This window comes from Ovis aries, chromosome 1 (assembly GCF_016772045.2).
Source record: "Ovis aries strain OAR_USU_Benz2616 breed Rambouillet chromosome 1, ARS-UI_Ramb_v3.0, whole genome shotgun sequence".
In the NCBI taxonomy this organism is placed as follows: Eukaryota; Metazoa; Chordata; class Mammalia; order Artiodactyla; family Bovidae; genus Ovis; species Ovis aries.
The window spans coordinates 16,245,138-16,270,298 of NC_056054.1; the positions used below are offsets into that span (position 1 = coordinate 16,245,138).

The 25,161-nt window shown below is 51.7% G+C and overlaps 1 protein-coding gene and 1 long non-coding RNA gene across 5 annotated transcripts in view; one reads left to right on the forward strand and one right to left on the reverse strand.

Moving 5' to 3' along the window:
• The window catches only part of HIVEP3 (HIVEP zinc finger 3), a 544,861-nt gene that overhangs the window by 196,182 nt on the left and 323,518 nt on the right, over nt 1-25,161 (reverse strand). The window lies entirely within an intron of this gene.
• On the forward strand, nt 193-23,392 carry LOC132657670 (uncharacterized). The gene is made up of 2 exons (XR_009596159.1): nt 193-21,669; nt 22,440-23,392. It is a non-coding gene; the product is annotated as an uncharacterized LOC132657670 (long non-coding RNA).

A 25,161-nucleotide genomic window follows, 5' to 3' on the forward strand; every position in this document is an offset into this window, starting at 1 on the left:
GGTAGTTCATTAGCAGTCACGTTTTGGAAAGAGATCTATTATTTTTACCTCTGCCACGATCATGTACTTTGGAGGGAACTGTGAAATCAGTCAGCCAGGATCCCTGTGCCACATCTGCGGCATGACCTCGAGCCAGGCCCTCAGCATCTCTGGACCTCAGTCCTGCCATAGGTAAAAAGACAGTGATTTTTTTTTTTTTTTTCAGGACAGCAGGTAGGCCTAAGTAAACTGGAGTTTATACAGCAGTAGGCCTGGCTCACAGAATATCTTCAGTGGATCACACCTCCCACCAGGAGAAACTCTTACTTTAGCACTCCTCCCTTTAAGCCAACTCTGAAGACCATGGAAACATCTGTGCGAATGAATGAGGAATGAGGCACAGCTGGGGAGGTGCCATCACACAGAGATGGTCACAGAGGCCCTCAGGGTGGCTGGATGTGCCTGGAGGGTCAGGAAATTCTGGAGGAAAGGGATGGTCTCATAGAACAAGGAGGAGAGGGAGAAGGAAAGACATTCTGGGCAGAGGGATGACTTGAACAAAGGCAAGGAGGAGGGTCTGAGAGCAGGGGACAAGCTCGTGGGGCCGGAAGCTACTGGCAAGGAGAGTCACTAGAGGAGGGAAATGATCAGATTGGTGTTTCAGAAGGGCCCTGTGTCTAGCTCAGCAGGGATGCTAAATGGGCCAGGTGACTGGAGGCAGGGAGGCCCACAGAGATGCTGGTGGAAAGGCAAGAGATAAAGGAGCCTAGGTCAAGGTGGGACAGGACTTTACAGTTTACAAGGCGCACCCATGACCTCATTTGATCAAGCCCAGGAGGGACAGAGTGAACAAGTCCTTTCCCCTTCCTGCCTATGGGGCTTCCTACAGGGGAAGGGCACCCACCATGTAGGGAATAGCTACATATTGACTCTCAAGCATTCTCTAGAAGCAAGCAAGTCCAGGAGAGCTGGAGAAGCCCAGACAAGGGATAGGTCTCTGGGTGGGTGTGGTCAGGGAGGGCTTCTTGGAGGAGGAGCAGTGGAGGGCATTCTGGGCAGACAATATGGCACAAATAAGTAGAGTTTGGCGAGAGGACTGGTCTAGTGCATTGGGGAAAGTAGCTCTGGGACCCCACTGCAGCTGAGACCTCTCCTAGGAGAGCTGGGAAAAAACAGATTGGTGATCGTGGCAGGGCTAGGTCACAGAGAGCCATGAATTCCAGGTTGAGAGTCTGCATTCTCCTGTGGGCAGTGAAGACTTGCATGGAGCTGAGAAGAGTTGGGGAAGGATGAGAAGACGTGAGTAAAGCAGTTTCAGGAAGCCCAGCAGGGTCAGATATCTTATTCCTCCTTACTCTCCTGACTCTCAAATATAGGATCCTCCTTCTCTGGCTGTGTGAGTGACAGCAACAGACACCAGACCTCAAGCAACACACCATAAAAAATGGGTATATTTTCCACCTGGGCCTCATGGGAGTTCAGGCTAAGTTAGCCCCTGGGCAGAGAGCTGTCCCAAGCGGCTCAGCATCTGGGGACCAGAACTTGGGCAGAGGTCTCAGGACCACGGCAACTCCACAAATCTTGGTCTCTGCCTTTTCTCCTTCCCTCAACAAATATTATTGAGCACCTATTATGTGTCTTCTAGGCACTGAATCAGGTAAATGAAACCCCTCTTGGAGTCCAAATTCCAACAGGGGAAATAGACAACAGTAAATGAATATGGGGAAGAGTCTTCAGGCACAGGGAGTGGTACGTGCAAAGGCCCTGAGGCAGGAAGGAGCTTGGCATCGCTCTTACTCTTCATCTAGTCTTCATGGGGGAAAGAGATGCTTAGACAGGTTAGGTGACTTGCCTGGAGTCATGTTGCTGGTTAGCGGCCAAGCAGGGCTGGAGGGCAAATTTGTTGCCTGCTGGCCCAGAGCTAGTGCATCACTGGCTAACTGGCCACATTTCAGGACATAGGCTCCAGCCAGAGTGTGGGCACGGACTACTAACCATAGCGGGAGGCAGAAGTGGGGGTGGGTCAGTCATTCAGCCAACAATACTGACTGATGTCAAGTGCTGGCTGTGCTGGGCCCTGACTTGTAGCAGGGCATGTATGGATGGACAGAAGTTAATGTCCTCATGGAACCTATATTCTAATGAACTTTGAAGGGTACGGGGATCACAGGATTCCAGGATCTTAAAGTCTATGGCCAGAATCCAGGAATCACAGAATGAAAATGACTGCATCTTAGCGTCAAGAATTCAGAATCAGCTTCTCAGCATGTGACAGCTGGCGGGGCCCTTCAGCAGCATTTGGTTCATTTTAAGGAGGGAGAAACTGAGGCCTGGTGCAGTGAATGTCCCACAGATGGAGACTAGCGGGAAAGCCAGGACCTTACACCTAGGAGTCCAGGCTCCTGAGCCATAGGATTCTTTTGGGCAATGGAGATGAGCATGGGCTTGGGGGGCAGACAGACTGCTGTGGGTCTGCACCCTTTGCTTGCTGTGGCATGGAATCTTTCTGAACCCTGACTTCCTCATCTGAAAATTCAGACTAATAAGGCATCTACCTCAAATAGATCTTGGAAAAATTGAAATAACACATGTAAAGTGCTTAGCATGGTAAATGCCCTAGATGCCTGCAGCTGTTGTTATAATTATTAGTGAGCCTTTAAGGACACTGGTATTTGTCTTTATAGGTGACAGAGATTGGGCCCTGCTGGAATCAGAATGGCTGGCTGCTCCAGCTCGCAGACTTAGCATCCCACAGAGGATCTGTGGGGCGTGTTAGCTGATGGAGAAGAAGGATTGCTTCACTCTCACCTTGAAACAGAAACATGGCCTGTGTGGCCTGGCAGGAGCCTGCTCCCTGTTCCAGCCGCCCCCCTCCCTCCCCACTCACTCTCTGTCTCTGTGTTTCTCTGTATCTCTTTCTCCCCTCCACTCCCCCCCTCACCCCCCAACACACAGAGGCATGTGCTGCAATTATAACCGTAGACCTTGACCCACCCTAGGGCAGTGGGAGCTGAGACCAAAGGGAAGCAAACAAGCTTCCAGCGGATTCTAGTCAGGGATCTAGGTGTGTGTTCAAACTCTCCCTCTTGACTGTGCTGAAACTAGCCTTGATGGTACCAGGACCTACCCGAAGATTGGGAGGGCAAGAGCGCATAATTAAGTGAACTGATAAGAAACACACCCTTGGCATGGTGAGAGGCCAAGGCCAGACAGCTGCAGCAGAGGGCTCAGACTGCGCTGCAGCAGCCGTGGAAAGCAGCTGCACAAGGGCTGCTGCCGCTGCTGCTGCTGCTAAGTCGCTTCCGCCGTGTCCGACTCTGTTCCGCCCCTTAGACAGCCCACCAGGCTCCCCCGTTCCTGGGCAACCAGGCCTAACTAAACCCAGAGGACTTCCTTGAGGAGGAGGAGGAAAAGGAGAAGAGTTTCATTTGAGCTTTAAAGAATGGGGAGGATTTGGCTAAACAGACTTCATTGCTCAATATGGAAAACAGTGACACAAGAAGAAAACAAAACGAAACAAGACAAAAGTAGAGATGCACAGAGGCTGGAACTTCCAGGGCAGAGGAGAACAGCAGCGAGGCTCCACTGACGACCTAGACTTTTTCTAAGTTGGAAGTAAAATGTGAGGGGGGAAGGTGAGCAAGAAATTTTGCCTCTAATTTTCACATTTACCTTGAGTGAACAGTGGTTCTTTCATTCATGTGAGTAACTCACCTACCTAGACAGAGTTGAGGCAGTCTAAGTGAGTCATTTTTCCTTCCTGTGCCTCAGTGTTTCCATCTCCCAAATGGGCGCATCCTTGTCCTGGCGGGGAGACTGCCCTAGGGCACGTGTTCCTGACCAAAGGACGGACCTCACTGGCCCACGCTGCTCAGGAGGCCTGCAGCAGAGTCCCTGCTGGAAGTCTTAGCTCGTCTGAAAGCCCTGGACTAGCTGGGACATCCATCTTCCTGGAGCAAAAGCCACAATATCAGAGAAGGATGAGGCAGTGCTTGGCCTCAGAGGGACACAGCATCCTTCCTAAGCTTCATCTCAACCTCATGCAGCCCCAGTTGGGACAACAACTCACATTTGTACCACACTGGGGAATGGAATCTTTGAGGAGCTCCATGTCTCACCCGGGTCTTCCACCCAGGTCAGTAGCAGAGTCAGGATCCGAATCCAGGACAATGTGACTCCCAGCCCCCAAGTCCTTTCCATCATGTCAGGCTGTCTCTTGCCTTAAGCTGCCCAGGCTGGGGGCACCCACCACGTACAGACAGAGTAGCCTCATATCTATACCCAAGCATCCCTTAGAGGAGAAGCTAAGACAGGAAGCAATTTATTCTGAGTCACACAGGACTGGGACTTTGCAGGCCGACTGGGGCCCAGCCACACCTGCCATGCTAGAGGCCCAGCCTCTCTGAGACGGCAGACTCTGGCCCTGCTTTCAGTCAAGTGTCCTTTCCAAGCCACTGTGGACCCTCCTGTGCTGCCCCTGTCCACACTCATTCATCCTCCCAGACCCTCCTCTATGGCCCAGATGCTGAAAAGTCTCCAGAGAAGCCAGGAAATTCCCTTCCCAGAGCAGCTTGCTAAACCCCATGGGCTCGCAACACCACCTCTGTGCAGTCCCCTGGGGCTGCTTCCAGGTTCCAGAAAGAACTCTTGAAGGCCAAGAGGAAGGGAGATGCTGTAGTTTTCTTCACTGGGACCATCCCACAAATAGGATGGTTCGTTCATAGGTTGATTCCATTTGGACACACACAGAATAGCTTTGAATCCACCTAGAAAAACTGTGTTCGTTCAGTCCTGGCTCACCCAATTCAAGCACTGAATTATTATTACTAATCCACCTTTCCAAAGCATATGATGTGCAATTCCTATGCCAGGTGTTGAGGGACCTGCCTACAGAACCAGAATCAGGCTCTGATGCCAAGAAGCTCATAAGTAGGGAAACTGGAACCCTTGTCCGCTGGTGGTAGGAATGTGAAACGGCCTGGCCACTACAGAAGACACTATGGCAGTTTATGAAAAAAATAAAAATAACTACCATATGATCCAGCAATTCCACGTGAGCATTTATCCCAAGAACACTGAAATCAGGATCTCAAAGTGGCATCTCACTCTCATGCAGCATTACTCACAATAGCCAAGATAAAGAAACAACTAGGGGTCCACGGACAGGTAAATGGATAACAAATAGGTGGTGTCTACACATGGCGCCCCACTCCAGTACTCTTGCCTGGAAAATCCCATGGATGGAGGAACCTGGTAGGCTGCAGTCCATGGGGTTGCTGAGGGTCGGACACGACTGAGCGACTTCACTTTCACTTTTCACTTTCACACATTGGGGAAGGAAATGGCAACCCACTTCAATGTTCTTGCCTGGAGAATCCCAGGGATGGGGGAGCCTGGTGGGCTGCCATCTATGGGGTCACACAGAGTCGGACACGACTGAAGTGACTTAGCAGCAGCAGCAACACACGATGGAATAGTATTCAGCCCTAAAAAGAAAGGAAATCCTGCTGTATGCAACAACATGGGTGAACATGGAGGACATTAGGCTGAGTGAAAACAGCCAGCCACAAATGGACAAATATTTAGGATTCCACTTCCACGAGGTACTAAAATAGTCAGACTCAGAAGCAGAGAACAGAATGGTGGTTGCCAGGGGGAGGGGGAGGGGAGAAGTGGGGAGCTGCCATTCAACAAATATAAAGTTTCAGTTCAACGAGGTGAATAAGCTCTAGGGATCTGTTGGACAACATCATGCCTGTAGTAAATGATAATGTGTTGTAGGCATAAGATTGTGTTAAGTGTACTAAATGCTCTTATGAGGACTTTCCAGATGGTGCAGTGGTAAAGAATCCAACTCCAATGTAAGGGACACAAGAGACGTGGGGTCAATCCCTGGGCCGTAAAGATCCCCTAGAAGAGGAAATGGCAACCCACTCCTGGATTCTTGCCTGGAAAAGCCCATGGACAGAGGAGCTGGTGGGCTACAGTCTATGGGGTCGCACAGAGTCAGACTGAGTGACTGAGCTTATGTGCACAGAGCTCTACGACAGTGAATAACAAAGCTCGTAAACTAGAATAAGAGATTCATAGGTGCACAGGCTGATTAATAATGCTGGTGGAAAGATTTATACAATCTGTATCCTGTGCCAGGCATAGTTCTGAGTTGTTAACTGTATTAATTCATTTAACACTGGCAATGATACTATGAAAAATGGATTACTATCATCTCTATTGTACAGATGAGGAAACTGAGGCATTGAGAGGTTGAGGAACTCGCCCACCATCACAGTTACTCTGCTTACAGGTGCAGAGCTGGGATTGGAACCCAAGCAGTCGACTCCAAGGTCATGCTCCCAGCCCTACATGGGGCAGTGGCTTGGTAAGTGGGATTATATTCCCAAACAGGACTGTGCATTGGGCAGTATATCGGCATGCATGAATGATTCCATCCAGGGAGTGATGCCTGACCTCGACTCTCAAGAGAAACCCATCGCCTCCGAAGACTAATGGAGACAGCAGAGACACATGAACGCAAGAGGAGTCTCTGCTCCCTCGATCCCCACCTTCCCCACCCTGATGTTGGGTCCCCTTCCTCCAGATGCAAGTTCCCAGGGCTCTTGGTGTGTGTAGTTTGCAGCATGGACACAGTCTGCTTTGCTGTAGCTGTAGGCTCGTCTCAAATCCCTCCAGAGCAGACCCCTTCTCCCTCCTCCAGCACCCAGCGCAGACCTGGGGTGTAGCTGTGCTTGTGAGCTATAAGTTGAACTGACATGAATTTCTTACAAATGACCAGGCTGGCCCTGTCTGGACTATGAGATTAGCCAAATAAAGTTGAATTCCTCTTTCTTCCTTCCTTTCAAGAGGTATTTTCTGAGTATCCACTACATGAAGCAGCTGGGATATGGCAGGACAATCCTATTCTCCAGGTACTCACAGTCCAGTGGAGGAGAGAGACTAGCAAAAAGATGATGGTAATGTGACTAGTCCTGGCATGAGTGAGTCCAGGGGGCATAGGAGGACACTGGGTGGGCAATGTCAGGTGTTGGCAGGCAGTCAAGTCACTGGGCATCTAAACTGAGATCTACAGGAATTAGTCTAAGTGCTTGTGTATGTGCGTGTGTGCATGCGTGTATGTGTGTGTGTGTGTGTGTGTGTGCGCGGCATTGCCTGCCAGATGAGGGGAGTGGTCAAGTCCAGAAATTTCCAGGAAGAGGGAATCATATTTGCAAAAGCCCTGAGACACAGAGTTGGATCACATTTTGGGGTAGGTATAGCACAGAGGTGGAAAGGGAGAGGGAAACAGTGGGATAAGATCCCAAGGGCCCTTGCAAATCACACTAAAAAGGAATCTGGTGTTTATCCCTGGAGGCCACAGGGAGCTACTAAAAGACTTTATGCATATATCCATTCTTTTTCAGATTCTTTTCCCCTATAGGCAATTACAGAGTACTGAGCAGAGTTCCCTGTGCTATACAGTAGGTCCTTGCTGATGATCTATTTTACACATTGTAGTACGTATATGTTAATCCCAAACTCTTTTGTTGTTGTTGTTTGAATATTAGATTGTGTATTTATTGAAAAGTGAATGAAGAGTTCTCCTTTTACATAGTTTTTTTTTTTTCATTTTAAATAAATATTTGATTTGGAAACAGAGAATCCTTAAAAATTATGTTGAAATGGTACATCAGAGAACTGCCCCTGTAGTTTACAAGCATTAACCAATCCTCAAGAATTAAACTAGAACTGAGTGGTTTCTTAGCAAGGAAGTTTGGAGTTTTCAGACATACCTTTTTCTTTTACCTCATTTGCAAATACTTATCTCTGATTCATTTATTATTTTTTTTTAAATTTATCCCCCTCCCCTTCCTTTCCCCTTTGGGAACCATAACTTTGTTTTCATAGTTTGTGAATCTGTTTCTATTTTGCAACAGAATCACTTTGCTGTATACTTAAAACTAACACAACATTATTAATCAACTATATTACAAGATAAAATAAAAATTAAATTAAAAGATTGTTTACAAGGGACAATGTAACCAGATTGGTGTTTTTGAAAGATTCCCCTGGTGTGCTGTGGAGAAAAGACTGGAGGGCCACAGTGGTGGTGACAGAAACAGCTACAGAAATCTCGGTGAGACGAGGCTGTGAGAAGCAGGAGAGGGAGGGGCAGACCTGAAAGATCTCGAGCCACCAGGACCTGACAGCCTCGGATGGGGTGGAGGGTGTGTCGGGTGAAGTCCTGAATTTGGGGCACCCCATGCCTCCTGGGGGCCCCATCTTCTCTTTGCCACTATGTCCATCCTCATCCCGTTGCCCAAACCAGAAGTCATGGAATTCTTGGGGGAACTCCACACAACACCAAACATGAGCTCCATCCCGTGAACTGGAAACAATTTTACCAGCAGAAAACATACCACACTGTTAAATCATAACCCGCATGTGCACATACACCCTAAAGATATGCTGTGAAACTCAGCAGAACTGGCTGACTCCGATAGTTCTCATTAATATTTGTTTGTGACTTGTACATTTCATTTTACTTCCTGGGAGCACTCACTAGCCGTCAAGCAGGTGCCAGGAGCTTAAGAAAAACCAACAGGAGAAAACCGAAAAATTGAGATAATTCTAAGTAGTCATTTTGTTCTTTAATGCAAACTGGGAAGAGATAGATAACAATTTAGTTTAGTAGTGGGACATCTCAGCACAGTTTTCAGAGCGTGAGGTGAAGCCCTCCTATAGGTTTCTCCCAGTCAGCATTGCGCAGCAATCTGATTAAGTAGTTCATGCCAAAGAATGAATTGCCAGCAGGGTACCTGGGCCCCTCCTGGAGGTACTAGCAGCTTGGTTAAGGGATGGAGGGCAAGTAGCTTTCCCTACTTCTTCAAATGCCATCATCGGCCTGTCCACCCAGAGAACACAGCCTTTAGTTTCACCTGGGATTACAGCAGCCTCAGGGAGCCCTAACATGAACCTTCCTCTCCATGTTTGCAGGGGTAGCATCAAAGAGTGTCTTGGGGTGGACTTTCGCTTCCATGCCATCGCCACTGTCATCTTCCAAAGCCACTCCAAGAAAGCAAACTGTCTCAGTTCATCCAGACCACTATAACAGAAATCTATAGACCAGATGGCATATAAACAACAGAAATTTATTTCTCATAGTTCTGGAGACTGGGAAGACCAAGATGGAGGGGCTTGCACACTCAGTGCTTGGTGGGGACCTACTTCTTGATTCACAGACAGCAGTCTTCTTGCTGCGTCCTCACATGGCGAAAGGGACAAGAGTTCTTTTGGTAAAGAATCTGCCTGCAGTGCAGGAGACCCAGGTTCAATCCCTGGGTTGGGAAGATCCCCTGGAGAAAGAAATGGCAACCTACCCCAGTATTCTTGCCTGGGAAATCCCATGGACAGAGGAGCCTGGAGGGCCTACAGCCCATGGGATTGCAGAGTCAGACATGACTTAGCAACTAAACAATAACAATCCTGCTCATGAGGGTTCTACCTCATGAGAACTTTAGCACCTCCCAAAGGCCCCACCTCCTAATACCATTACATTCATTAGGTTTCAACATATGAATTTGGGGGAACACATTCAACCTATAGAACAAACACAAAATATAGGTTAAAAAGTATGCTGACTCTGCAAATGCAGCTTGAAGATAAATCAATAGGCTCTCACTTCCACCAGAACACTGCTTGCAAGGTCTTCCTCTGAGAACAGCTGCTGGGGCAGGGGGAGACTGGTTCCCCCTGGGAGAAAGAGGCTGCCTTCACATGTAAGCTCTAGGACTGAATGAACAAAAGAATGGGCTCTTCTCCTTTATGAGGTATAATTGCTGCCAACTAAAGTAAATGAGGGCTTCCTCGGTGGCTCAAAATCTTCCTGCAATGCAGGAGACCCAGGTTCGATCCCTGGGTGGGGAAGATTCCCAGGAGAAGGGAATGGCAACCCACTCCAGCTTTCTTGCCTGGAGAATTCCATGGGTAGAGGAACCTGGTGGACTACGGTCCATGGGGTCGCAAGGAGTTGGACATGACTGAATGACTAACACACAAAGGGAATAAAACTGTCCACTGAAGAACAGTCACTCTGCAGATGGGAGACGATGACCAGAAGGAGTCTCACAGCTGTCTCTTTGAAGTGCAGAACTTCACAATGGCACATAGGTAGCAAGGGGCTATGCTGGGATCTGAACTGGGAGAGCCACGCTCTAGCGTTCAAGATCTGAACTATTCCACCACACTGCATCTCAGACTAGGGCAGAGGGATTTGAGGGCAAGACTGGAGCAGTCCAAGGGCAACATTCAAACATCTGGAACAGTGAGGGCAGGAGGGAGTGGTCCTGTGGGAATGGCCAAAATTGGAGATTGAAGTAAAGACGGGCAGGTCTCTGCTCCCTGGAAGGAAGAACTTTCTAACAGGCAGAGCTATCTGGCAGTGATGGGCTGTCCTGGGCAGGACCAAGCTCCTTGCCATAGGCAGTTGGCAAGGAAGGAGGCCTGTGTGCTGCGCAGGGTGGAGGGAATTCCTGAACTGGAAAGAGGGCTGTACTTAGAGGTCAAAACTGATAATACTCTCTTCCTTTCCCAGACTGTCCCTCTGTGCAGGCCTCAGTGGCTCGTACAGAAGGCAGAGATGGTAATTTCTGCCTCCGGCCAGATGTGGGGCCCCAGCGAAGTCGTGTTTGTGGGAGAGATGACCACAGACACAGAGGAGAGAACTCAGAAGCAGACCCTGGAGACACAGAACGGGCGCTTACTGAGTTTTTCCTAAGTGCCAGTTATCTGCGTGTTGTCCGTGCCACATTCTTCTCCCCTCACATCTTCTGAGGTTGGTATTCTTACTCTCATCACACAGAAGAGGAGCCTGAGGCCCAGGGAAGCTAGGCAGAGAGCCCGGGGCGGGTGAGGGCACCTGAGAGCCACCTCGGTGTTCCCTCTGTGGGAACAGAGGCCCAGGCAGGCTTGGGGCCACTGGGGATCCCGAGGGGGCAGGAGGGTTGGGTGCGGGGGGTGGCGGGCAGCCGAGTAGAAAGGATGGGTAGGGGTGGGCTGGGGAGACACTGCCAGACGGAAATGAAAGTGGCCTCGAAAAAAAGGAAGGAGGGAAGAAAAGCAGAAACTAAAACAAGTGACAAAGAAAACGAGAGTGTCCAGAGGAAGTGGCCAGGGGGCGTGGCGCCGCCAGAGGAATCCCCCACTGCCTGGTGTTTCCTCTCTTCTCAGAGACTGGGGGTAGGGGAGCCGCTGACCAACGGCGCCGTCTACCGCGACACCTTGGGTCAGAGGCTGCCAGGCAGCTTTGGAAAGGAAGGCCTCCTCCCGCCAGCCCAGAGACCCAGAACCCCAGGCGGAGGCTGGGCTGACCACGTCCTGTCGGCCGCTCTGGGACATTGATTAGACCTCACTGGGCCTGCGTCCTCTCTATAAAGTGGGTACAGCCTCCCAAGCTCACAGCACAGCCGGGAGGGCTCACTGAGCCACAGCCCAGAGCAAAGAGAATGGCACACGGGTGGCAGGATGTGCATCGGCACTCCTGGGAGGCGCGCGCGGAGGGGGCGCTGTGGAGGGAGGACCCATCCTCTCATTCTTGAACATGTATCTATTGGACGCCTATGGGTCCTTAATCTCTCTATGCGCTGTTGGCCCTGGAAGTAAAAGGCTGAGAAGGGTGAGTCTATCCCCAATACAGGCTCTGCAGAGGGACTCCCAGCTCCTCCCGACTCTTCCACTTGTTAGCTGTGCTACCTTGGGCAAGTGACTTGACCTCTCTGAGTATCCCTCCTCATCTGTAAAGTGAGAACAAGAAGCCTACCTACCTCCTAGGTGGTGAGGATTCAGTGAGACTGTGCAGAAAACACTCAGTCCAGAGCCAGCCACAAACCCATCAGCCTCAGTGGGGCAGTGCCCAGCCCGGTGGGAAGCTGGGTGCTCTACAGGGACACGGGCAGCTCTGTAATGGCAGGTACCACCGAGGGCTGGAGCACTCAGGGCTCTGCAGGGAGGCAGGGCTGGCTCTGCCAAGGTGTCAGAATGGACAGAAAGGAGATGGAGCTGGCTGGGCAAAAGCGTCCAGCAAAGGGAACAGCGGAAGCAAAGGCCTGGAGGCCAGGCAGAGGGTGAAGCGTTTGGGTGCAGCGGTGATGGATGAGGCTGGGTTTGTCCAGGGTGAGAAGCTCTCTAGTCCAAGGATCTCCAGCAGTGCCCAGACCAGCCCCAGAAGTGAAACAGACATGCAGCTGGGGATGCTCTGGTCAGAGAGGCTTCTAGGGCTGGTTCATTCAGCCAGACGTTTGCTCAGGCGGTGACTGCCTCCAGATGGACCCAGGGAATTCCCCAGGGGGTGCACATGGCTCTTGTGAACTGGTCTGGCCTGAGATTCAAGGCCAAGAATGAGGGCAGCTGCTGTGGTGAAGGTGTCACACGGCTGGGGTCATGGGGGGGCTGAGACAGAGGGGCTTTCTCAGCCATGCTTTTGCTCCGTGCTCCAGGCCTTGTTTGCATAGAGGACAGCTGCCCCTCTGGGGCCACATCACCTGCCTCCATATAGCTACGTTCTCACTCTCAGCCACAGCCCCCACTGAAGGCCGGGGGGTTATGCAGGCTGCCTTGGCCATGCGGCCTTCCAAACAGCCATCCAGGAACAACCAGAAATCAGACCACTGGCTCTCCACCCTTCTGCTCACTTGCCCAAGCATCAGGGTCTCCATCTGTGAGATGGAGATAATAACCAGACCTACCTCCCAGGAGGGTTGTAGGAATGAAAAGAGGTCCTGAAGGAAATGCACTTTGCAGAGAACCCAGAGAGGGGATCAGTCATTGGGGGCCCCCTCCCTTTCTCACCCATCTACTTCCTCCACCACATTCGAGGGACTGGCCAGACCCAGGCCCATTCTCTCCCTCGCTCCAACTCTGTGACTCGAGGCAAGTGTATATCCACTATCTATATATCAGTCTGCTCACCCGCAAAGTAGAGAAGAAACAGCGGCACTGTTCCTCAGGCAAAAGTAGACAGTTGGAAAGCTCATCCCCTCAAGCCCTCCTTCTACAGGAACCGGGTGCTTCCCAGGACTCTGATCCCCCTTCCCAAACTTGCTGTTAGAAAAGGACCTAATGTTAGTCATTTACCTTTTAGTCTAAATAAGCCTCTGGTACCTTTTAAATTGGTGTATTTTTTAGAAGGACTCTAATCTCCCCCCACTCCCAACTCCAGACTCATTTTACAGAAGGAGAAACTGAGAAGAGGGGGAGAAAAAAGGCTGTGACTGGGGTCGGTGGCTTGTAAATAGCAGGTCTGCACTTGAGACCAAGGCCTCACGAATATTACAGTCCTTGTAGACTCAGAGCCACTGTGCTCACTCCTCTTGTTATTTCAACGCAACTATAAGCCAAGTAGCCCAACAGTTGATTCTGCATTAAAGGTACGAGGTGCTGGAGACCAAGAAAGAGAAGATGTGTTCTTGCTTTCGATGTGCAATCGTATGTTACATGAGCCTCCAGTCTCACCACTCCTGAACCTCACACCAGCCCAAGGAGGGAGGCAGGAATTATTGGGCTCATTTTCCAGATGAGGACACTAAGGCCAAGAGAGGGAGAGTGATTATGCCAAGGTCCTACAGCCAGTTGGTTTAAACCTTAGAAAATCCAATGGCAGAGTAGGGTGCTTTCATCTTACCTCTTCATGTGGAAAGGAGGAAGCCCCCACCTGCCCAAAATTCCCCTCTGTCCACTCGAGGAGGCCTGGTCTAAGGCTCAGAAGTTGACAAGGCTCTGCTCAAGGAAGGCTCAGTGGGGAAGCGCCAGGAAGCTAGCTTCTACCCCACCTTGCCATGACCTTGGACCGGCTGCTTCCCTCCTGGAGCCTCTGCCCGCCTTCCCTGCAGAGGTGAAGAGTGGATGAGCTGACCCTTCAACCTGCTCCCCTTGCTGACCTGGATGTGCCAGGCCTGCCCAGGCTGCAATCCCTGGTGTCAGTGCTCCCAGCTCCTGCTGCTGCAGGTACTGGGTACCCAGAAAGCTAGTTCCCCCATCAGCACTCACTCCTGGGGCCAGGCCAGGAAGGGGGCATTACTGGACGACCAAAAGGATGCTACCAATGCTGCAAACTAATGTACCGGGGACGCCAGGGTGTAATACATCCACGTGGTTCTCTCTGCTCTCTCCACATTAATAATGCACGCACAGCCGGCGTGGGTCCATCACAGGCCTGAGGTCAGGTGGCATTAGGAGGCTCCTAATGGTCCTGATTATGTGGGGAAGGCTCCCAAGTGGAATGTGGGCAGCATGGGCGGGAAGCCAGGATTCCGGGCACTTAGATCCTACAGGTGGGAGGCAGGGGGTGTAAGAGGGCAGCTTCCACAGCCCATAGCTCCATTCAGAAGATCAAATGGGGTGAGCTGAAGCTTCCCACAGGGGGCTGTTGATGAAGAGGAGGAAGGACCCCAACCTCTGTGCACAGGTCACAAAGAAAGGGAGGAGTCTTAGAGATCAGGGCTGAGAGAAGCCCAGTCAGAATCTCTCCCTGGTGGCCCCTCTGCCCAGTAGCTCTGCAGCCAGTGCTTGCATACCCCTAGGCCCAGGACACTCACTACCTCCAAGAATGACACACAGCCTATCTCTGAACAGGTCTGACTGTGGAAACAGAGACAGCTGTACACTTCAGTCCAGAGCACAAGTGCCACTAAATATTGATTGAATGAGTCAGGACGCTGGATAAGAGCTGACAAGAGAGACAGAGGTCCTGAGTCCTATTCCTGAGGGTCCTCTTTGTCCTCAAGTAATTCCAGGCCACCAACCTGGCCAGTTTTCTGGCCTACCCTAGTGGCAAAATCCCTACCAGAAGCCCTGAGCCCACGCAGGGCCCCATGAGCCCCTGTGAGCTCTGCAGCCATGAGCAGATGGGTGAGGAACTGAGGGCTGGGTGGGCTTGTCCCCAAGCACAACCTCACCTGCGGGCTGAGCGCCACTTCTCAGCAGGATGTCCACCATTTATTCCTACGGAGCTTTATGCCCAGGCTGAACAAATCTCTTCAAGCTCCGCCCACTCCCCATCATCCAGCTCCTGGACCAGGAAGCTCCACTCTCTAGGACTGACCCCCAGTTCAGGCCTGGTTGCCCCTCAACAGCACCACAAGCATACAAAGCCAGAGACACTGTCCAGAGCCCTGTCTTCACCAAAGAGCCCCTGCTGGCGGGTTAGATGTAGCTAGGTCCTGGGATGGGCAGGAGAGCACAGGACATCCAGCTTTCCAGCCCCCATAGAAAGTGAGAGCGCTCCAGCCGGCCAAGTTTAAGTGTTCGGAGCATTCTGGGAAATCACAGGGAGGAAATGCCGTGGCAATGAATTTTCATGTTGACCCCTGGCAGTCCAAGCCTCTTCTGTCATCTCCCCCAGGGGCCACTGGTATCTTCCTGGCTGCATGGCCAACAGGCCATATAGGCTGTGCTGAGACCAAGTGGTTGGGGTGGGAATGTGGAGGATGAGAACACAGCCAAGGAGGAGCCAAGGGATGGGACATCCTTTGATTCTGAACCCCCAGTGCTGACAGCCAGCTGCCTGACACCAAGGTACTGAGTGGTAACTACTGTAAAAAGCCAGGACAGTGAAGAGTGGAGCAGAATGCCTTACTCCATGTCCCCCACCCCCTGTTTCACATCACAGGCCTCGTGCTGGTGGGAAGGGCCCTCTGGGGCCACCTCTCCCTGTACTCAAGAGGAAACTGAGGCCCTGCCAGGGCAGAGGCTCCTCAAGGTCATGTGAGAATTGGTGATGGAGCCAGATGTGGAAGCTGGAACTCCTGTCTCCTGCTCATCACCCAGCAAACATAGATGGAGCCAGGAACTGGGACCTATGACTCGACCTCAGCCCTGGTGGGGAGGCAAGCCTGTGCCCAGAGAATCTGGCCACTTGGGGTAAATGATACAGGGCAGACTGTGCTTGCAGAGAAGGTTAAAGCCCCAATACTTGGGACACCTCGGAGAAGGTATTGGCACCCCACTCCAGTCCTCTTGCCTGGAAAATCCCATGGACGGAGGAGCCTGGTGGGCTGCAGTCCATGGGGTCACAAAGAGTCGGACACGACTGAGTGACTTCACTTTCACTGTTCACTTTCATGCATTGGAGAAGAAAGTGGCAACCCACTCCAGTGTTCTTGCCTGGAGAATCCTAGGGACGGGGGAGCCTGGTGGGCTGCCATCTATGGGGTCGTACAGAGTCAGACACGACTGAAGCGACTTAGCAGCAGCAGCAGCCGCAGCTTGGGACACCTGATTGAAAGAGCCAACGCATTGGAAAAGACCCTGATGCTGGGAAAGACTGAAGGCAAGAGAAGAAGGGGACGACAGAGGATGAGATGGTTGGATGGCATCACTGACTCAATGGACATGAGTTTGAGTAAGCTCTGGGTGTTGGTGACGGACAGGGAAACATGGTGTGCTGCAGTCCATGGGGTCGCAAAGAGTCGGACACGGTTGAGCAATTGAGCAACTCTCCAAGAGGTGAGTTTGTGCAGCCGATGAAAGAAGAAGAAGGACAGTGCCTGTGAGGGATGCTTCAGAGAGGACATGGAAGTGGAGAAGGGTGGGGAGACCTCCGTGGCGCCTCACTCTCTTTGTCTCTTTACTGTCCTGTCATATCCTACTTGGCCACCAAGCGGGTGTCCCACAAGTACACTTATCCTCATCATCTCCAACTGTCCCCTCCATCCTGATCCTGGCTCTTGGTGGGTACAGAATCTACACCTGCCCCCTCCTCTCAGCTCACACCTTCACCCCCACTCCTCCCTGCCTGGCAGCTGATCACGCGTGCATGCAAAGTTGCTGTGTCTGACTCTTTGTGACCCTGTGAACCCTAGACTGTCGGGTTCCTCCATCCATGGGATTCTCCAGGCAAGAATACTGGAGTGGGTTGCCATTTCCTTCTCCAGGAGATCTTCCCGACCCAGGGATCAAACCTGGGCCTCCCACATTGCAGGCAGATTCTCTGCAGCAACGGTACCTGGGCCCCTTGGTCTGGGATGGGGTGGGGGAAGCAGGGAAGAGAATATCCATCGACATGGGTGGCTGCAGATACTGCCAGGTGAGATGCAGAATGTAGCAGAAAAGCAAATTGAGGGCTATGGGCAGCAAAAAGGATGCCACGGTGTGTTTGGCATTGGGAGTGTTAACAGGATGTTCCTAGGGCGTTCAGGGTGAGTTGTGGCCTGCAGGCACAATGTCTGTGACACCAAATCCTGCATTCCTTGTCCAGTATCAAGCGACTGCCTCACCAATATGCTCTAACACTAGTGAACAGTTCGCCAGCTCTCTGACTTCTTTCAAGCATTCTATGTGTTTCAACACATTTAAACCTCTAATAACTCTTTGCCAAAAGCACTATTATTATCTCCATTCGACAGATGAGAAATCAAGGCCCAGAGAGGTGATGTGCTCTTGCCCAATAAGTTACCGACCAAGCAGAAAACTGGAGTCAGTTACAAATAATTTTTACTGAGCACCTACTGTATAGGAAATCCTTTCATTTTATAAGGACTTTAACAGTGCCTGGCACATAGTAGGTGATCTATAAATGCTTGCTATGTTGGGGATGACGATGGTGAAGAAGATGACAGTGCTGATGGGGGAGAGCTGAGAATTCTCTTCTTCTATTTGATTTAATCCTGTGAGGGAGAAGGGTTAGGGTCCCCTAACTGAGGAAAGAGCAGCAAAGGCCTGTGAGATCGTGGGTCATGAGGAGGTGAGCTCAGATTGCACAGACCAGCATCATCTTTGGGGCTTGCTCCTTGCTCTAAAATAGGAGCATCCCTCCCCACAACCAGCAGCCTGCTCCCGCTGTGCCCTGCTCCCACCGGGGGCTGCCTGCTGGGGCCCTCTCTTCCCAGCCCCATACCTGGGACCCAGGCTTCACCAGAGGATCAAACCCATCTCCCCTTCTCCACCAACAGTAGGCAAGCTCCGTGACAGGCGGCTGAAGGAAGTCTGTGTGCTCCCCGCCACCCACGTGCTATCTAAATTCACTGCCAGACAAAGCCTTCTCTTTGTCCTGGCGCCTCCCTCCCTCCCTGCCATTCATGCGCTGAGAGATTTCATTTCCAGTAAGTGGAGGCTGGAGAGAGAAGAAAGCAAGCAGGAGAAGGAGGAAGAAGAAAAAAAAAAAATCTAGAAGGGAGGCGGGAGAAAAAGGCAACAACACTGAATCAGGGCCAAGACTCAGCCCCATTGTCCAAGTGACAACTCATTAAAAATGATTTGTAGGTTGTGCGGGGGAGATGCTGCCTCCGAGGACCTACGTCTCCCTGTTCAGTGAGGCAGCATCAGAGCCAGTGCCTGTCCGGAGTGTCTGGGAGCCCGTGGTTATCACACCAGCCCTCATACTCCCATACAGGGGGCAAACCGAGGGTTCCCCCATTCTGATCCCATCTTGCTTAGAAGTAAGGAGCTCCTGGGCTTAATGCCTAAGAACTGTTCAGTTCTGGGCTGCCCCCACCCCCCATGGTACCCAGAGCCTTGCTTTCCTATAGCACCTCGGGAGGTGCATCTTCCACAGATGAGACCAGGCCAAGCTCCCTGGGCAAAGTGCCAGATGCTCAGCTCCTCCTGGAAGGGGTGGGGTCCTGGGATGACAAGGCATCCTGGCTTGGAGAGGAAGAAGGTGGTCCCACTGCTCACCCAGCTCCTTCTCCCCTCAGGGAAGCAGGGCGATCCCGGGAACAAACATTCATCTCTCTGGACCCCAGCTTTCTCACCTGTGAAAGGAAAGGGATGAACTACAGACACACCATCCTTCCATGCCCTGCCGCACCGCAGCCCCCGATTTTGTGAGCATTCATCACAGGCAAAGGCAGTGCTGGAAACCACTGCATACACCTGCGGCTTCCTTCAACAAACATTCATTGACTACCCTGGAGGCCCAGGGGTAAGACACGGAGGTGACCACACGTGTGGACTGCAGCAGTTCAGACACAACAGCCCGTCAGAGGTGAGGCCTTGAGGGGAGCAGTGAAGGGCCAGAAGGAGTTCTGGTTCTTTCTCTCCACAGAGAGGCCAACATGGCTGCCTGAGGCCCTCTGTGTCCCCAGGGCTAGCCCCTCCAGACTCCAGCCACCCTCTGCTTCTCAGACCTCAGGCAGTCTCCCCACTCCTGGCACCAAGCACCGAGTGAGGCCTTCTTCACGTTCTCCTTTATCTGCTGAGAAACCCCAGTCCCTTGTTCCCAGGTCGCAGGAGCCCCCCACTCTGGAGCATCTGGGATCTCAGTGGTCTGCTCTGAAGCCCATTGGAGCCGCTCACAGGCTAGCTGGCCTCCAGCAAGCTGCTTAATGGCTCTCAGCCCAGTTTTTTCATCTGCAAATAACTACTGGTGGGTTGTGTGCAGCCTTAATTAAGAGGCTGTGCATACAGGGTAGAGCTTAGCATGGCGCCTCAACTTCCTCTGTGTCCACTGTCTGCCATGTCCCAAAGCCCTGTTTTGGTTGGCTTTCTCCTGCCACCCTACCCATCTCAGAGGAGACCCCATCTCAGCTCTGAAAGGTCTCTGACTCTACAAGCCTGGTTGGTACATCCCTTTGTCCCCAAAGGGCCCATGACATACCCCTGGACTTCCTGTCATTGGAGTTCCTGTCCCAGGCTGCAGCAGCCCCTTGACTCATCCATTGGTCCCTAATCTCTGGGCATCTTGAAAAGAGCCTAGTTTATAGTGACTCGTTAGCTCTAGAACCTTTGGCTTATGAATGAAGAGGCAGAGGTTCAGAGGAGTGAATGACCTGCCGAGGTCACGTGGTTAATCACGGGGATGGTGGGGCGTGGAACTTGGCCCCAGCATTTCTTGGTCACAATTGCATTTTAACAAGAGCTGTCCAGGCCTTAACCCAAGGCCTCGGTGACCCTGAGAATCCCAGACTGGTGACAAAACCGGGGAGGGAGATGTTTTCGGAAAAGGGGCTTTTTATGGGGAAAGGGTTTACAGATTTGTGGGACTCTGCAGTCCTAAAATATAACAGGCATCCTAACCTGTCCCGGCACATCCTTCATGCCAGGGTGTGATGGGACCTCTCACACCTCTGCCCTCTTTCGTGCCACCATAATCCTATGATGAAGGATCTGGATCCATGTTCATATCTACAGAGGACCAGGAAGTTTGTGCATGTGATTTGCCCAAGGTCATAGCTGGTGGCTCAGACGGTAAAGAATCTGCCTGCAGTGCAGGAGAGCCGGGTTCGATCCCTGGATCGGGAAGATCCCCTGGAGAAGGAAAAGGCTACCCACTCCAGTATTCTTGCCTCGAGACTTCCATGGACAGAGGAGCCTTCTAGGCTACAGTCTATGGGGTCACAAAGAGTCAGTCACGACTGAGCAGCGAATACTACTGCTACTACACAGCTAGTAACACTGAGACTCATATTTGGTGCTGGCCACCCTTGAGAGAGTCCTCTCCCATCCCACTCTGGCCCAGGCCTGAGTCCCGCACTGCTGCTGGCTGGGATGGATGCCCAGTGCAGCAGACCTGCCCCAGGCCTTTCCCTCTAGGAAGGAGGAGCTGGTCAACCTCAAAGGGAACCTTGGCGTTGTGCCTGGAGCATATGACGCATCTCAGAGCACCATGTCGACATGGACGTTTAGCGAAGAAACAAACACAAGGTCTTAAAAAATTAAAACAAACTCATAAAGTCGTGGTGAGGAACACAAAACATGAGCATGCTTACGGGAAAACACAAAACTTTCAAGAAATTCATTTTAACCTTCTCTGAGGAAAAGCTTGAGAAATACTGAGCTACTCCAATCTTCACCCCGAGACAGAGAAAGAAACCGGAGCCCAGAGATGTCAGGTGACGGGCTCAAGGTCACACAGCAGTTCTCTCCCGGGACCTGGATGAGCCCCGGTCGTCCAACAAGTCCCCACTGAGCCCAGTGGATCTGTGGCTGGATTCCAGGTAAGGTAATGCTGCTTATGAACTGTCCTGCCTGGGGCTGGTCAATTCTCTCCCCCATGCCTCAGTCTCCTCATCAGAAAAGTGGGGCCACAGTCTCAGGGGCATATGCACCAACACTGTAAGGATTCACAGTCTCGCTTCAAACAGCCAGCCTCCCCGCCCTCCTTTGTCCCTGTGAACAGTGTAAAGAAACGTGCGAGCAGAGAAGTGCAGGCGTCAGCACTCAGATCCCCAAGAAGGGGGATTCCGGCCTCCTGCCTCCGTTTGTAATGGACCGTGGCACCATCACACCACAGCCTTCCGTGTGGGCCCCCAGATCCAGCCTCTCTAGGATGATACTGTGCTCGGAATAACCTCAGAGCCACCGGAAACCTGAGTCCCCTCAGCCGTCCGCCCGCTTCTCCTGGCGGGGGAAACAGGAACTTCTGACAACAGTATCCGCATAGACGTCCCATGTGGCAATACCCAAGGAGTGTTCACTGCCCCAGTGCCATTGGCCCGGCCGACAGGGGGTTTCCGGGGAGCCTGGAGTAGGGTTTCGACATCTTGAGCTGGAGATCACATGAGCAGGACATCGGTAGCGACCAGGAACTCCAGGAAAGCAGGCTGGGGGCGCACTTTAGCAAGAGCTGAGTGAGGTCAGAAAAGCTCTGCTGTCTGCGGTGGCCAGAGGGACCAGCCCCGGGCCAGCCAGCCAATTCTTCCAGGAGCCAGGGCGAGCATGACAGGCTGTCCTAGAGACCACCCTCCCAAGCCCTGGGCACCCGTAAGTCTTGTCAGATGGGGACAGGGAGGCTTGGGGTGCATGAGTAGTGGAACCTTGGGAGATAAGCAGCTCGTGAGAGAAAGAGTCAGGGTTCCCCCTTCCTCCATCTGCCTTTCTCAGAAGGAAGCCCGGGCTTCTTCAGACCCTTCCACAACTGGGCCCAAATCCAGCTGCTATTTTAAAAAGTACTTCTCAACCACAGATGCCCAATCTCATCTCACATGGTTACAGACGACCCTGGAAAGGCAGACAGGGTTGTCATGTCCACTTGACAGATGAGAAAACCTGAGGCTCTCAGAGACTCTGTGGCTCACTTAAGGCCAAGATTCAAGTTCGGGCTCTCTAGTCCAGCCACTCAGCTCACTTCAGAAGAGGGGCCGCCAGCACAAGGGCAGCAAAGCCACATTCCCACATGACCGTGACTCAAACGTCTCTAAAGTGTTTTCACAGCCACCCCAACATCCAGTCATGGACAGCCCTTTCTGACCCACAATCCCCATGGAAGTGGGAAATTGTCTGTTCCCATATTAAAGACAACAAAAAGGATCAGAGAGTTATAATGACTTGCCTAAGGTCACACAGCTAAAAAGCAATAGGTCTGGGTTTTGGGGGCTCCAAAATCACTGCAGATGGCGACTGCAGCCATAAAGTTAAAAGACACTTGTTCCTTGAAAGAAAAGCTATGACAAATCCAGATAGCATATTAAAAAGCAGAGACGTCACTTTGCCAACAAAAGTCTGTATAGTCAAAGCTATGGTTTTTCCTGTAGTCATGTATGGATGTGAGAGCTGGATCATAAAGAAGGCTGAGCGCTTGAGAACTGATGCTTCAGAATTGTGGTGCTGGGCAAGACTCTTGAGAGTCCCTGGACAAGACTCAAGACTGCAAGGAGATCAAACCAGTCAATTCTAAAGGAAATCAACCCTGAATATTCACTGGAAGGACTAATGCTGAAGCTGCAATACTTTGGCCACCTGCTGTGAAGAGCCGACTCATTGGAAAAGACTCTGATGCTGGGAAAGATTGTGGGCAGAAGGAGAGGGCGGTGACAGAGGATGTGATGGCTGGATGGCATCACTGACTCAATGAACATGAAGTTGAGCAAAGTCAAGCAGATGGTGAAGGACAGGGAAGCCTGGCTGGCTGCAGTTCACGAGGTTGCAGAGTCGGACACAACTTAGCAAGTGAACAACAACTAGGACTCAAACCTACAGCGTCCAGCTCCCCCATCTCTGTTCACCAAACCATACACCTGGCCATCTTCATACTAGGGGGATGAAGATATGGACCCTGGTGACAGTGTGGCCCCAGTCCCCTGTTCTCCCAGGCCCCATGGCCCTGAGCCACTATCCCCAAGGCCACCAGAAAGCAGCTTTTGCAAGACCTGCTGGGGGCAGGGCAACCAGGAAGCCTACAAGGGCACTCAGGTGGGCAGGACCATCGACAACACTCCCTGCCCTCTGCAGCTTGGCCATCGCCCACACGTAGCCACACTCGGAGAACCGGAAAGAGACTTTTGGACGTTCAACAAGGTTCTGGAGTGACACTGCCCACTTGTCTCTCCATTCCCGGCAGGGTGACATGCCAACAGCATTTTAGGGGGCAGGGAGTGGGGAAGGAGAAAACTGACCTGGACAGAGAGCTCAGCTCTGGATGAGGTATCCTTTTCATTCATTCATTTACTCTACAAATATTAATAAACACCCTGAGTAGGAGCTCTCACATTTCCTCTTTCACTGATTCCTACAAGCAGCACCAAGGAAGCCTTTCACCACACAGATGCTGAGAAGGCAGAGAGGTGGGATAACTTGGGAAGCGATGCTGCAGGAGGGAGGAGTCTGTGGTCCTGGGGCTGGCCTGGCTCTGCCACTCATTGCTTGCTGTGTGATCCTTGTAAATCTTGTGCCCTCATGGGGCCATGGGCTCATCTCTGAGGCTTCTGGAAGGTTCATTTTCAGAGTGCATGAAGTAGCCCCTTCTCAGACGTCACCTGTCATGACTCGTGGTCTCTGCCCTTGGGTGGGCAGAAGCATCCTTGGTGAGGACAGCCAGGCCCATGAGAACGAAAGAAGCAGTAGGGGCAGCTGGCCAGAGAGAGGGCTCATTCTCCCTGAGCCCAGCCAAAGACGGGCACTTTTCTCTCTCCATCAGACTCAGCCAGAGAAGGGAGAGGAGAAAGAGGAAGGAACTTCTGGGACTACCCTGGGTTAGCCCTAGCCAAGCATTTTCACAGAGTATCTTGTCTAGTTTCTAAGATAACCCAGGGAGACCCAAACTGAGGATCAGAGATGGAAAGTGACTTGCCCCAGATCACACAGCTAGGACAGGGAGGGGCTGCAGTAGGAACACAAGTCTGTTCGCCTTCAAAGAAAGAAGGTAAGCCGCCTCTTCTCTTTCCTTCTTCCTTGTCCCCCAGCCCTCCCCCTCTTCCCTCTCTAAAGCTTAACTGTGTTAGACGGAACTGGAGGAGCAGTGGAGTAACCCGAAGAGAACCCACTATCCCCCACCCCTGCACTCTCCAAGTAGAATCTGGGTCCCCGACTGGCTCTCCGTGGTGGGAGTCTGCTCACCCCTACAACCCTGACCCCTCCCCCCAAACTTCCACCCACCCCTGCCTCAGTGACTAACCAGCCCTGGGGCTGACAAAGCCACCCTCTCTGGGCTCCCCAGTGGAAACAAACCCAAGCTCCTTCCTTTCTCTTTAATCGTCACCCCCATCTCCTTGACCTTGGGTCTCTGGCAAGGCCCTGCATTGCGCTGGGAGATAACCCACAAAACAGGTGAGCCACAAGAGGCTGCAACCACACCACACGGGTCCTGCTGCTTGAAGAAACGTTGCCTTATTTGTCTGCTTTCCTGTGCACGCTGGGGGAGGGGGCGGGGCTGTAGAAACGGACCACCCTGGCTTTGACTTGCAGCTCAGCCGTTGATGATGTGACCTTGCGTCCATTGCTTGGGTTATCTGAGCAGCCTCAAACTCCTGGTGTGCCAAATGCAGGGCTACTTGGAAAACCAAAAGCCACGATGTCTGTTAAATGACAGACACATAGCAGGTTCTCAGCAAGTCTCACATCTTTCCTTCAACTGCCTGAGATGTCCTAAGAGGACTGAGGGGTCCAGGCATTCATTTACATTGGCCATCCAAGAAAAGTGATAGAAAATGCTCTCCTTATGCCTGATTTTATTTGAGAAAAGATAAACAAGCGCTTTTTAGAACTGATCTTGATTTGCAATTTAGCCCTTAATTCTAAATCATCTTGAATTGGTCCCTGAACACATCTGGCTTCTGAAATCAGGAGTTCTGTCCAGCCACCAAATTTCATCTGTCCAATCTCTGACCATCAATCTATCTACCTGTCCACACATCCACCCACTTACCCACCCATCCATCCATCACCCATTCTTACATCTACCCATTTATTTGTCCATCCATCTTTCCATCTGTTTGTCCACTCATCCAACCACCCAATATTTGAATACCTACTACACGC